At 38.6% G+C, this 13152-nt stretch overlaps 1 protein-coding gene across 2 annotated transcripts in view; it reads left to right on the top strand.

Annotated features, from left to right (window-relative positions):
• Positions 1 to 13152, top strand: part of LOC124711250 (proton-coupled folate transporter-like) — a 165761-nt gene that overhangs the window by 57360 nt on the left and 95249 nt on the right. The gene's annotated exons all lie outside the window — the stretch shown is intronic.

Here is a 13152-nt window from a genome sequence, read left to right on the forward strand (position 1 = left end):
CAACAGGTCCTTAATGGTGTAAAATAGAAAAAATAACCTAAAATGTGTGTCAGCTATATTTGCATGGCTATGGTAGTTACATATGGGAATTTTTCAATTAATTTCAGTATCAGCAGCAAGGAAGGAGAATAACTGATCTGTACATATGATTTTATTTTATATTGCTGGCTTTTGACTTACAAATATGGATAAGAAATATCTTTCTGTGGAGAAAGATTGGGACTTGATTATGGTGGCGTTTCTGACATTAGTTTGAGAGGAGATGAGGATGACAGTGTACCACTTATTGAAAGGCAGGCTCCACAAATAGTAAGACGTGTTGGAGCAAATAAAGTGGGTGTGAATAATGTGTGTAGAGACACCATATCTAAAGATGAAGATGATGGAGGGGTAGTGGATGATGAAATGAACTTTTTATGCAATGAAAACAACCCAGAATTGAGTAACCTGTATGACAACATGATGGTGACACCTAAAGAATCCATAAAATGGAAACGCAAGCCTCTAAGTACCATTGCAGAAACATACAAAGCTCCAAATTTCAAAGAATCTCTCTTGTGTTCTCCAATGCAAGTATAAATTTTACAAAGTCTGGCCAATTTACTCAGCCGTTCAAATATGCTGCAGTGAACTTCCTATAGAAGAGAATGTTGGTGTCAGTGAAGGAATTAGTCCTTTCACTGGGAAGTTTTCTGCAAAGCAGTGTGTCAAGGGGAAACCAAGTCCATGGGGAATCAAAGTCTTCATGTGAAAAGAGTGGAATAGTGCATGATTTCCTTTTGTATCAAGGTATCAATGCAGCAGGTACTGCCCATCAAAACAGATCTAGAAAGAACTTGCCTTTTTCAGATGATAAAACAATAATGAAACAAACCAGAGGTTAGTGGGAAGAATTCACTAGTGCTGATGACATTACCATGTGTAAATGGTTAGACTATAGGCCAGTTGTATTGTGTTGAAACTTTGTTGGTAAAGGCTCAGTGGATAAAGTTGAGTGTTGGGACAAAAAACACCATAAATATTTGACAGCAGAAAGACCTGAAATAGTGAGAAGATATAATCATGCAACAGATGGTATGGAACCATTTGATCAATTGACAAGCTACTACAGAGTTTTCATCAGATCTCGAAAATGGGCTTTCCGTATGATTTTTCATGCTGTTGACTTTGCCATCGTGCTAAGTTGGTTGGCATACAAGATGCAGACAACCTGTCTATCCAAAAGAAGAAGCAAATGGACCTTCTTTCCTTTCATATCAGGGTAGCAGATGAATTGATACTGTGCCAGAAGAAAGTGACTGAATAGAAGAGGGCGCGTCTGTCTGATGAAGAACTGGCTTCAGACATCAGAGTAATACCAAGAAGAAGAGGAGAATTATGAGCAGCTACAGAGATACAGTTTGATTCCATTGATCATTTGCCTTTGCATGATGTAGCAGCTCCAATTCGCTGCAAATTTCCAAAATGTACAGGGCATTCTAGACTTCAGTGCAGAAAATGTAAAGGACATTAATGTCTCCAAAAGGACAGAAATTTTTTTTGCAGTTTCATGCGAAACTTTAAAATCAGTGTTTTGACCATTGTTGTTTAAATAAGAACTGTAATTTGAAATTATTTTTATTGTTTCTTCTGTTTTAAAGGGAAATAAAGAGTGGCATACTTGATCCATAGTGTTAATTTCCGTAATGTATGACATGAAGCTCGAGACCTGATGAACACAATTGTGTACATTAAATATCTAGAAAACTAGAGATCAGGTGAAATTTTTTCTTAAAAAAATGTTGTCAGGATAGTCACCTGAATGTAAAAATATTGTCAGATATTTTTTTAATAAGTAAATAAAAAATCAGGTCTGAAAGGGTTAAGGTGGTGTAGCAAAACAGTAGACAGTAAAAATAAATATGGTAATTTAAAAGTAATGCTATGAGACTTCCCTTCTTGTAATCTGTGGGAACATTTTTGTTGAGCATGTCACTCTTACCGACAGACTACAGTTCTGCCCTGTGATGATGTATTCATTTGGCAAATTATTGCAGACATTGAATAGGTACACTGTATGACTACCTTTGTTTCTTTCAAGTGAATAATACAGAGGCCTGTAGGAATATCATGTCCATGTTCTTGATTTTGAACGGTTCTCCATTGGGAAACTGTGTACTTAACCACATCCTATCACTTCAAAATTGTATCAAGAAAGGTTTAAGTAATGTGCAGATGTGAGATTACATGCACAGTCCATAAGACCTCTTGACTTCAACATTACTGGACACATCTGGGATGCTCTCTCAATATGGACAGGAATGGACTGTCCTCTAACAAAACTCTGTGAACTGTAAGCTGCAGTTTCATGGCCACATTTTCTCAACCTATCCAGTATTTTATGAATTCTGTCCCATCCCACACTGTCACCATTACTTTGTTAGTACTGTAGATTAGTAGAATATATTTGTAAATTAATTGCTCAAAAGTATATTTCTGGAAAGAGTTCCTTTCATTTCTTCTTCTTTTCTCAAATGCAAATTCAATAGTCGCTTACATTTAACAGTAATATATTCAAGTGACTGAATTGATCTCAAACTTAACCTACATCTAGATACATATTCTGCAAATCACTTTGAAGTGCACAGGAGAAGGTAATTTCCATTGTATCAATTATTAGAGTTTCCCCTCATTCCATTCATATTTGAATGTTTAAATGCCTTATTATTGCTGTAATTAGTTCAGTCTTCTCTTTGTGGTCTCCATGGGATTGATACATGCAGAACAACATGTTCCTAGATTCTTTAAGTAATACTGGTCCCTGAAACTTTATAAGTACAATTTTGTGGGAAGTTATTATTAATATTTTCTTCCAAGTCATTAATATACAATATGAACAACAGGGTCTCAATGAATTTCCCTGGTAAATGACTGAAGTTCCTTCTATTTTTAGCAGTGATACTTCATCCAAGATAACATGTTGTGTCCTCTCTACCATAAAATCCAGTACAGTCACTACTTCCATTTGATACTTCATGTAATTGTACTCTCAATAATAAACCTTGGTCTGGTACTATGTCAGCTGCTGTTTGGATGTCAAGAAATACAGAATCCTCCTAATTGCATTGATTAATGGCTTTCAGGATGCCATGTGAGAAAAGCCTGAGTGTGGTTTTGTATGACTGATGGTTTTGGAATCCATGCTGGTTGCCATAGATAATGTTGTTCTATTTGGGCTTGCCTCATTGTGCTTCAACTCAGAATATGTTCTAACAAGGGAACCTCCCCATTGCATCCCCTTCAAATTTAGTTATAAGTTGGCACAGTGGATAGGCCTTGAAAAACTGAACACAGATCAATCGAGAAAACAAGAAGAAGTTGTCTGGAACTATGAAAAAAATAAGCAAAATTTACAAACTGGGTAGTCCATGTGCAAGATAGGCAACATGAAGGGTAGTGTCAGCACAGGAGCGCCATGGTCCCGTGGCTAGCGTGAGCAGCTGCGGAACTAGAGGTCCTTAGTTCAAGTCTTCCCTCAAGTGAAAAGTTTAATTTTTTACTTTCAGACAGTTATTATCTGTCCTTCCGTCCGTTCGATGCGAGGTAACTGCGCCGTAGTATGCGGACCCTACACCTAAACATCGCACGGTTTTGAGGTGCGGTTGCAAAACACAGACACTAAACTTATTACAGTGAACAGAGACATCAATGAACGAACGGACAGATCATAAACTTTGCGATAATAAAGAAAGAAAATTTTTCAATAGAGGTAAGACTTGAACCAAGACCTCTCGTTCCGCAGCTGCTCACGCTAACCACGGGACCACAGCGCTCCTGTACTGACACTACCCTTTATGTTGCCTATCCTGCACATGGACTACTCAGTTTCTATATTTTGATTATTTTTTTCATAGTTCCACACAACTTCTTCTTGTTTTCTCGATTGATCTGTGTTCAGTTTTTCAAGGTCTATCCACTGTGCCAACTTATAACTAAATCTGAGGGGGGGTGCGATGGGGAGGTTCCCTTGTAAGATTTCACAACAGTTAGATAGATGTTAATGAAATTAGGCAGCAGTTTTGTGGATCACTTCTCCTACCCTTCTTGTAGACACCTTCAACTTGGGCATTCTTACAACCATTGGACACAGTTTTTTGTTCAAGGGACATATTATACACTACTGGCCATTAAAATTGCTACACCAGGAAGAAATGCAGATGATAAACAGGTATTCATTGGACAAATATATTATACTAGAACTGACATGTGATTACATTTTCACGCAATTTTGGTGCATAGATCCTGAGAAATCAGTACCCAGAACAACCACCTCTGGCCGTAATAATGGCCTTGATACACCTGGGCATTGAGTCAGGCAGAGCTTGGATAGCGTGTACAGGTACAGCTGTCCATGCAGCTTCAACACGACACCACAGTTCATCAAGAGTAGTGACTGGCGTATTGTGACGAGCCAGTTGCTCGGCCACCATTGACCAGACGTTTTCAAATGGTGAGAGATCTGGAGAATGAGCTGGCCAGGGCAGCAGTTGAATATTTTCTGTATCTAGAAAGGCCCGTACAGGACCTAAACATGCGGTCGTGCATTATCCTGCTGAAATGTGGGGTTTCACAGGGATCGAATGAAGGGTAGAGCCACGGGTCGTAACACATCTGAAATGTAACGTCCACTGTTTAAAGTGCCGTCAATGCGAACAAGAGGTGACTGAGACGTGTAACCAATGGCACCCTATACCATCACACCCGGTGATACGCCAGTATGGCGATGACGAATACACGCTTCCAATGTGTCTTCGCCGCTATGTCGCCAAACACAGATGCAACCATCATGATGCTGTAAACAGAACTTGGATTCATCCGAAAAAATGACGTTTTGCCATTCGTGCACCCAGGTTCGTCGTTGAGTACACCATCGCAGGCTCTCCTGTCTGTGATGCAGCATCAAGGGTAACCGCAGCCATGGTCTCCGAGCTGATAGTCCATGCTGCTGCAAACATCGTCGACCTGTTGGTGCAGATGGTTGTTGTCTTGAAAACGTCCCCATCTGTTGACTCAGGGATCGAGACGTGGCTGCACGATCCGTTACAGCCATGCGGATAAGATGCCTGTCATCTTGACTGCTAGTGATACGAGGCCGTTGGGATCGAGCACGGCGTTCCATATTACCCTCCTGAACCCACCGATTCCATATCCTGCTAACAGTCATTGGATCTCGACCACTGTGAGCAGCAATGTCGCGATACGATAAACCACAATCGTGATAGGCTACAATCCAATCTTTATCAAAGTTGGAAATGTGATGGTACTCATTTCTCCTCCTACATGAGGCATCACAACAACGTTTCACCAGGCAACACCAGTCAACTGCTGTTTGTGTATCAGAAATCAGTTGGAAACTTTCCTCATGTCAGCACATTGAAGGTGTTGCCACCGGCGCCAACCTTGTGTGAATGCTCTGAAAAGCTAATCATTTGCATATCACAGCATCTTCTTCCTGTCAGTTAAATTTCGCATCTGTAGCACATCATCTTCGTGGTGTAGCAATTTTAATGGCCAGTAGTGTAGTTAAAATGGTGACTATCTCATTGAAGAATCTGACAGGGATTTCACTAGGCCTCAGAGCCTTGTTTCATTTTAGCGGTATTAGCTGTTTCTCAATGCCACTGACTCTAATTTCTACAGGGTGCTCGGAAATTCCTGTTACAAGCTTCTAGGTCTTATTGAGAGGAATGAGTGAATAATATTTTGAATAGGAACCCATGTCCAAAAACATACTGTTTCCGTGCTACAACCACCTGAAAACCTGTTGGTAGTGAGTAACGTATGAGGTTCATTCAAATGAAACCTGGTCAGTACGTCTACCTTTGGCTTACACCTAAGGTGGCACCATGTGTCTGTGGGTATCATGGCACCATCTACTGGTAGAGAGACTGATGTGTATGCACCGTTTGATGTTGCATAGTGCCAATGTCATTTTATGCCGAAGAGAAGGTGGTCACACAAGTTATTGTCCACTACCGAACATGCAGGCGAGTAAGCAGGAAGAGTGAGGAGTGATTCGATTTTTGGTGGCAAAGGGACTTGGAGGCCATGAAATGTATCGATGGATGAAGGATGTGTATGGTGAGTACAGTCTGAGTCATTTGAATGTTGTGGAATGGTGCAAGTGATTCCGTGAAGGCCACAAGTCACTGGAAGAAGATGCTAATTTTGGACAGGCTCATCGTTTCATAACACCGAAAATGGTTGCAGAAGTGAATGCTTTAGTCTTGGACAATTGCAGAATCACCGTGGATGAGATACATTGGTTACTAGGTATTAGCGTGAGCTCCACCTGCACCATAATGCATCAACACTTGAACTTTTGAAAAATCTATGCGCAGTGGGTTCCCCACCAACTGACTGCTGAACAGCGCTATACTCTAATAGTGGCACTGTCGTTGAGTCATCTGTAATGTTATTGTGAGGAGGAATATGGTTTTCTGTCACGTATTGTCACAGGTGATGAAACATGGTGTCACCATTTTGAACCGGAAAGCAAGCATCAGAGCAAGCAGTGGAAACATGCTCCTTCACCACCTCCAAATAAATCAAAGACCATGCACACCAGTTCTGGTAAGGTCATGATGTCCTTTTTTGACCAAAAGGGCCCACTGCTGTCAAGTTCCTAGAATGGGGAACCACCATCAATGCCCAGCATTACCAAGCCACTTTACAGAGCCTTGGATGAGCCATCAGGTCGAAACGCCGGGGCATGTTGTCCAATGACATTATCCTCCTGCATGATAAGGCCCACCCACAAACGGCCAATGTGGTGCGGACAACATTGCAGCAGTTTTGGTGGGAAATGTTGGAACATCCACCGTTCAGTCCTGACCTTTCACCGTGTGACTTTCCTTTGTTTGGACCTCTAAAACAAGCTATTCACGGACATCAATTCACAACAGGCAACGAAGTTTGTGACTGGGTTCAGGTCTGGATCCCAGCAGCCTACTAGCTTCTTCAAGGATGGAATCGACCGGCTAGTGTCACACTGGGAAAAAATGTGCAAACAGTTTTGGTGACTATTTTTGAGTATGTTTACTGTGTATAACTACAGTTTTGAGTTAATAAAATTCTTACCGTTACTTTACACTAGTGACTGGGTTTCATTTGAATGCCTGTTATGTTAGGTGTGGTCCAATACATCACTTGTTTTACATTTCCACTCATTAATAAACAAAGAAACTGCTTGTGTACTCCTTGATGGGTTCCCTTCAATGTGATGCAGCATAGACTCTTCCACTTCGAGCATTCGGTGCCTCCTTTGAGTTCCACAGTCATGCCTGCTGACAGTGAAGGTACCCCTTCCTCAAACCCATTGTGTAATTGAGGTGAAAAGAGTATCAAATGTAGTCACATGTTGTAGATAATGATCTTGATAAAGGCAACAAGCAGCTCTTCTGTTACTGTGTGCTTCATCCTACAGAAGGATCATGTCAGTGTATACTGCAAGTGTATAATCAACCATGTTGCTCTAACAATTTTTTAAAAGTTTTGTTCACTATTTTTAGAATTTTTTTGAAAAGAAATAATTATTTATTGTACAATAAATCATCAACAATTTACACTCACTAAAATAAGTACAAATAAGTACATATAGATTAAATAGATGAGTAGAAAAAGTACAGCACTTCTGGCTCCAGTTTGCAATGCTAAACCATTCGGTACTTCATTATTGTGGCTTCAGTGTTGCTTGCTGATTCTCATAAAGTTGCATATGGGGATACACACTATTCTCAATGGAGCCCAGTGTGACTTACACTATTGATGTCATTAAACAGTCACAGACACATGAATGAGGCTCAGACAGGTCAGAGAGGTAAGATGAACATCAAATGACATCAGCCCATCTGGCTTTAGGTTACAGTTCAAAATATTGTCTACTCAGTCCCTTCTACAAGTTCTAGAACTTTGTTATGGAAATTTATGAACACCCTTTATATCCCAACTTCTGCTTCCCTTTCATGCCCCTCGACTCTTATAACAGCTATCTGGTTTCTGTACAAATTGTAACTAGTCTTTTGCTCTCTGTATTTTACCCTGCCACCTTCCGAATTTGAAAGAGGGTATTCCAGTCAGCATTATCAAAAGCTTTCTCTAAGCCTACAAATGCTAGAAATGTATATTTGCCTTTCCTTAATTTATCTTCTAAAATAAATCATAGAGTCAGTATTGCCTCACGTGTTCCAAACTGATCTTCCCCAACATTGCCTTGTACCCGTTTTTCCATTCATCTGTAAAGAATTTGTTTCAGTATTTTGCTGCCTTGACTTATTAAACTCATAGTTCGATAATTTTCACACCTGTCAACACCTGCTTTCTTTGGGGTTGGACTTATTATATTTCTCTTGAAATCTGAAGGTATTTTGCCTAACTCATACGTATTGCACACCAGATGGTAGTGTTTGGTCAGGGCTGGCTCTCCCAAGGCTATTACTAGCTCTAATGGAATGTTGTCTACTCCCGGGGCCTTGCTTCAACTTAGGTTTTGTTTAATGACATCAGTAGTGTAGTCACACTGGGCTCCATTGAGAATAGTGTGTATCCCCATATGTAACTTTATGAGAATCGGCAAGCAACACTGAAGCCACAAAAATGAAATACAGAATGGTTTAACATTGCAAACTGGAGCCAGAAGTGCTGTACTTTTTCTACTCATCTATTTAATCTATATGTACTTATTTTAGTGAGTGTAAATAGTTGATGATTTATTGTACAATAAATAATTATTTCTTTTCAAAAAAATTCTAAAAATAGTGAACAAAACCTTAAAAAAATTAACCTTAAAATCTTTTATGAACTTATTTTTCTAGAATGAACAAATATTTTAACTGTAAATTCCTCAATTTTTTTCATCCGCCGTATTCAATGTAGTATGGAATACAATGTATTTTCAAGTTCAACAATCTCCCAAACATTTGTAAACCTTTTTTTCCATGAAAAGGCTGCCATTTTGAATTCTCAGAAAATTATATCAAAATAATGAACCATGGACCTTGCCATTGGTGGGGATGCTTGCATGCCTCAGCGATACAGAGAGCCTTACCGTAGGTGCAACAACAATGGAGGGGTATCTGTATCTGTTCAGAGGCCAGACAAACGTGTGGTTCCTGAAGAGGGGCAGCAGCCTTTTCAGCAGTTTCAGGGGCAACAGTCTGGATGATTGACTGATATGGACTTGGATCATCAACCAAAACAGACTTGCTGTGCTGGTTCTGCAAACACCTGAAAGCAAGGGGTACTACAGCCATAATTCTCCCCTAGAGCATGCAGCTCTTCTGTATGGTTAAATGATGATGGCATCCTCTTGGTTAAAATATTCTGGAGGTATAACAGTCCCCCATTTGGATTTATGGGTGGTGACTACTGAGGAGGATGTTGTTATCAGGAGAAACAGAAAACGCATTCTACAGATTGGAGTGTGGAATGTCAGATCCCTTAATCAGGCAGGTAGGTTAGAAAATTTAAAAAAGGAACTGGATAGATTAAAGTTAGGTACAGTGGGAATTAGTGAAATTCGGTGGCAGGAGTAAGAGTATTTATGATGACGTGAATACATGATTATAAGTACAAAATCAAATAGGGGTAATGCAGGAATGGATAGGCTATTATGGACAGCATAGTGAATGCATTATTGTAGCCAAGATATAAATGAAGCCTGCACCCACCACAGTAGTACAAGTTTATATGCCAACTAGTTCCGTAGATGAGGAGGAGATTGAGGAAAATGCAATGAGATAAAAAAAATTAATCAGTTGGTTAAGGGAGCTGGAAATTTAATAGTCGTGGGAGACTGGAATTCAATAATACAGAAAGAAAGAGAAGGAAAAGCAGTAGGGAATGGGACTGAGAGAACGGAATGAAAGAGGAAGCCGCCTGGTAGAATCTTGCACAGAGCATAATTTAATCATAGCTGACACTTGGTTTAAGAATCACGAGAGAAGTTTATATACGTCGAAGAGGCTTGGAGACACCGGAAGGTTTCAGATTGATTACATAATGGTTAGACAGAGATTTAGGAGCCAGATTTTAAATTGGAAGACATTTCCAGTAACACATGTGGACTCTGACCACACTTTATTGGTTATGAACTGCAGATTAAAACCACAATTTATTGGTTGTGAACTGTAAATTAAAACTAAAGGAACTGCAAAAAGGTAGGAATTTAAGGAGATGGGACCTGAATAAACTGTTGCAGAGGGTTTCAGAGGGAGCATTAAGGATCTATTGGCAAGAACAGGGTGTAATCTTACCCTCCCACACATCACCATTATATTTCTCTGTTATTTACAAAAGTTTAAAAATATTTTGAGAGGGGAAAGATGTACAAAAGTAGAACTTTTTACTTATCTTGATTATCTCATTGTTGTCAATGGCTCAAAGTCTTGTCTAGGAGTATATCCTTATAGTTGAAAATTTCGATTTCTTATGTTCTTGATGACAAATAACTGTTGAAGAGTTGCTTGTTGCTATGAATATATTATTATTTTATCCTATTCTTGTAAATCACACTGACTTTACAATTTCCACATTCAAAAAATCAGTAATTACATTGTTGTTGAGAAGTTTAGCAAAATATGTGCGTTTCCATCAGAGGCATGCCCACCACTACTTACATTTTGCAGTACTCACAATTTCCAAAGAGTTTACAAAGTGAAAGAGCTTACAAACTTTCTTGACAGGAGAAGAGCCTTTACCAAATTATATCATTACTTGTTAAATAAATCCAGAAACAAATTATTATAATTAGTATTAGATTGTACAATTAATAATATGAATTTTAAGTATGTCACAAATTTTGTAATTTCAATTATTTTTAAAATAAGAGCAATTTTAACTGATTGTATGTATCGATTGTAACACACTAATTTCTTTTTTATAAATTTTAGCCTGAAATGTAATACAGCATATCCAAAACATATGAATTCTTTTAGTGAAACAGCTGAGATAATTTTAACCTATGCAATAATCAATAGTTTGCATGGTATCAGTTATGCCTATTTTTTTTTTTTTAAAAAAAAAAAAAAAAAAAGGGGTAATGTTAGAGGAGGACAATTCATTACAAGGGAAAGGAATACAATAGAAGAATGATGGGTAGCTTTGAGAGATTAAATAGCGAAGGCAGCATCAAGCAGATACAAAGCATCAAGTAGGTAAAAAGACTTGGGCTACTAAAAATCCTTGGGAACCTTGAGGAAGATCAGTTTCGATTCCACAGAAATTTAGGAAGATGCGGGGCAATACTGACCCTACATTTTCTCATAGAAATAGATTAAGGAAAGGCAAACAAATGCTTGTAGTATTTGTATACTTACAGAAAGTTTTTGATTATGTTGACTGTAATAATCTCTTTTAAATTCTAAAGGTGGTAGGGCTAAAATACAGGGAGTGAAAGGCTATTACAATTCATACTGAAACCAGATAGCAGCTGTAAGAGTCAAGAGGCACGAGAAGGAACCAGTGGTTGAGAAGGGAGTGAGAGCTTATCCCCAATGTTGTTGAATATGTATATTGAGCAGGCACTAAAGGAAACAAAAGAAAAATTTGGAGTAGGAATTAAAGGCCAGAGAGAAGAAGTAAAAACTTAGAGGTTTTCTGATGGCATTGTAATTCTGTCAGAGACAGCAAAGGACTTGGAGAGCAGTTGAATGGAATGAACAGTATCTTGAAAGGAGGATATAAGATGAAAATCAACAAAAACAAAATGAGGATAATGGAATGTAGTTGAATTAAATCATGTGATGCTGATGGGATTAGATTAGGACATGAGGCACTTAAAGTAGTAAACGAGTTTTGCTATTTGGGAAGCAAAATAACTTATGATGGTCGAAGTAAGGAGAATGTAAAAAGTATACTGGCAATGGCAGGAAAAGCATTTCTGAAGAAGAGAAATTTGTTAATATCAAGTATAGATTTAAGTGTCAGTAAGTGTTTTCTGAAAGTATTTGTATGGAGTGTAGCTAAGTGTGGAAGTGAAATATGTATGACAAACAGTTTAGACAAGAAGAGAATAGAAGCTTTTGAAATGTGGTGCTACAGAAGAATGCTGAAGATTAGATGGGTAGGTCACATAACTAATGAGGAGGTACTGAATAGAATTGGGGATAAGAGAAATTTGTAGTACAACCTGACTAAAACAAGGGATTGATTGGTAGGACACATTCTAAGGCATCAAGGGATCACCAATTTTTTACTGAAGGAAGCGTGGGGAGTAAAAATCATAGAGGGAGACCAAGAGATGAATACAGTAAGCATATTCACTGGGACATAGGTTGCAGTAGGTAGTCACTTCAAGATGAAGAGGCTTGTACAGGATAGAGTAGCATGGGGAGCTGCATGGAACCAGTCTTTGGACTGAATACCACAACAACAACAACTCTTGTAGCTTAGAAAGGAGTGTTTAGTATGTATATTGCTGCTTTATTACGTGCAGTTTGGTTTTTGTGACATCAATTAGTGTCTGCACACTGAACATCAGGATCATGACAGCCTTTATGTATCACCAGAATTGTTTTGGGTTTTGTGAGAGATTTTTCAGTAAGATTCTGCTAAAGTAGTCATTGAAAGCTTCATTTATTGCTCATTTGGTAGCCAAATATGTTTGCCTCAGAATTTCTCTATCTACAGCCCTGTGCTTTGGTTTACATTTAATATGCATTAGTCACTGTTTTCTTAAAAGTTTCTTTGTACTGACTGTATACCATGGAGGGTACCTCCTGTGTACTTAAACAACTATTATTCTAAACGTGAGCCACAGTCCCTGTAGTGCTCCTAGCCAGGGAAAAAGGCTACTACTACCTCTCTGAGATATGACACTCTGTGACTTGATCCACCTTCAACATGTTTTAGTTAACTTATCCTTTTTACTTTTGTTATCATTTCAGTATGAGAATCCTCAAAGTAATTAGGTCTATTTATTGCTATTAGATCAAATGTATTCCTGTCATGAGTGGGTATCTGAATTGCTTTCTTTAAGTAGATTTCAGAGGAAGCATTTAATATTGTTTCAGAGGTTGCCTTGTCTTGCCGAGCACTTAATAAACTATCTAAATCTTTCCTTCAGTGATGGAATTATGATTAGTAAGCTGTTGTTTTCTCTAAAGTTTCCAGTTA

This window comes from Schistocerca piceifrons, chromosome 8 (assembly GCF_021461385.2).
Source record: "Schistocerca piceifrons isolate TAMUIC-IGC-003096 chromosome 8, iqSchPice1.1, whole genome shotgun sequence".
Taxonomy (NCBI): Eukaryota; Metazoa; Arthropoda; class Insecta; order Orthoptera; family Acrididae; genus Schistocerca; species Schistocerca piceifrons.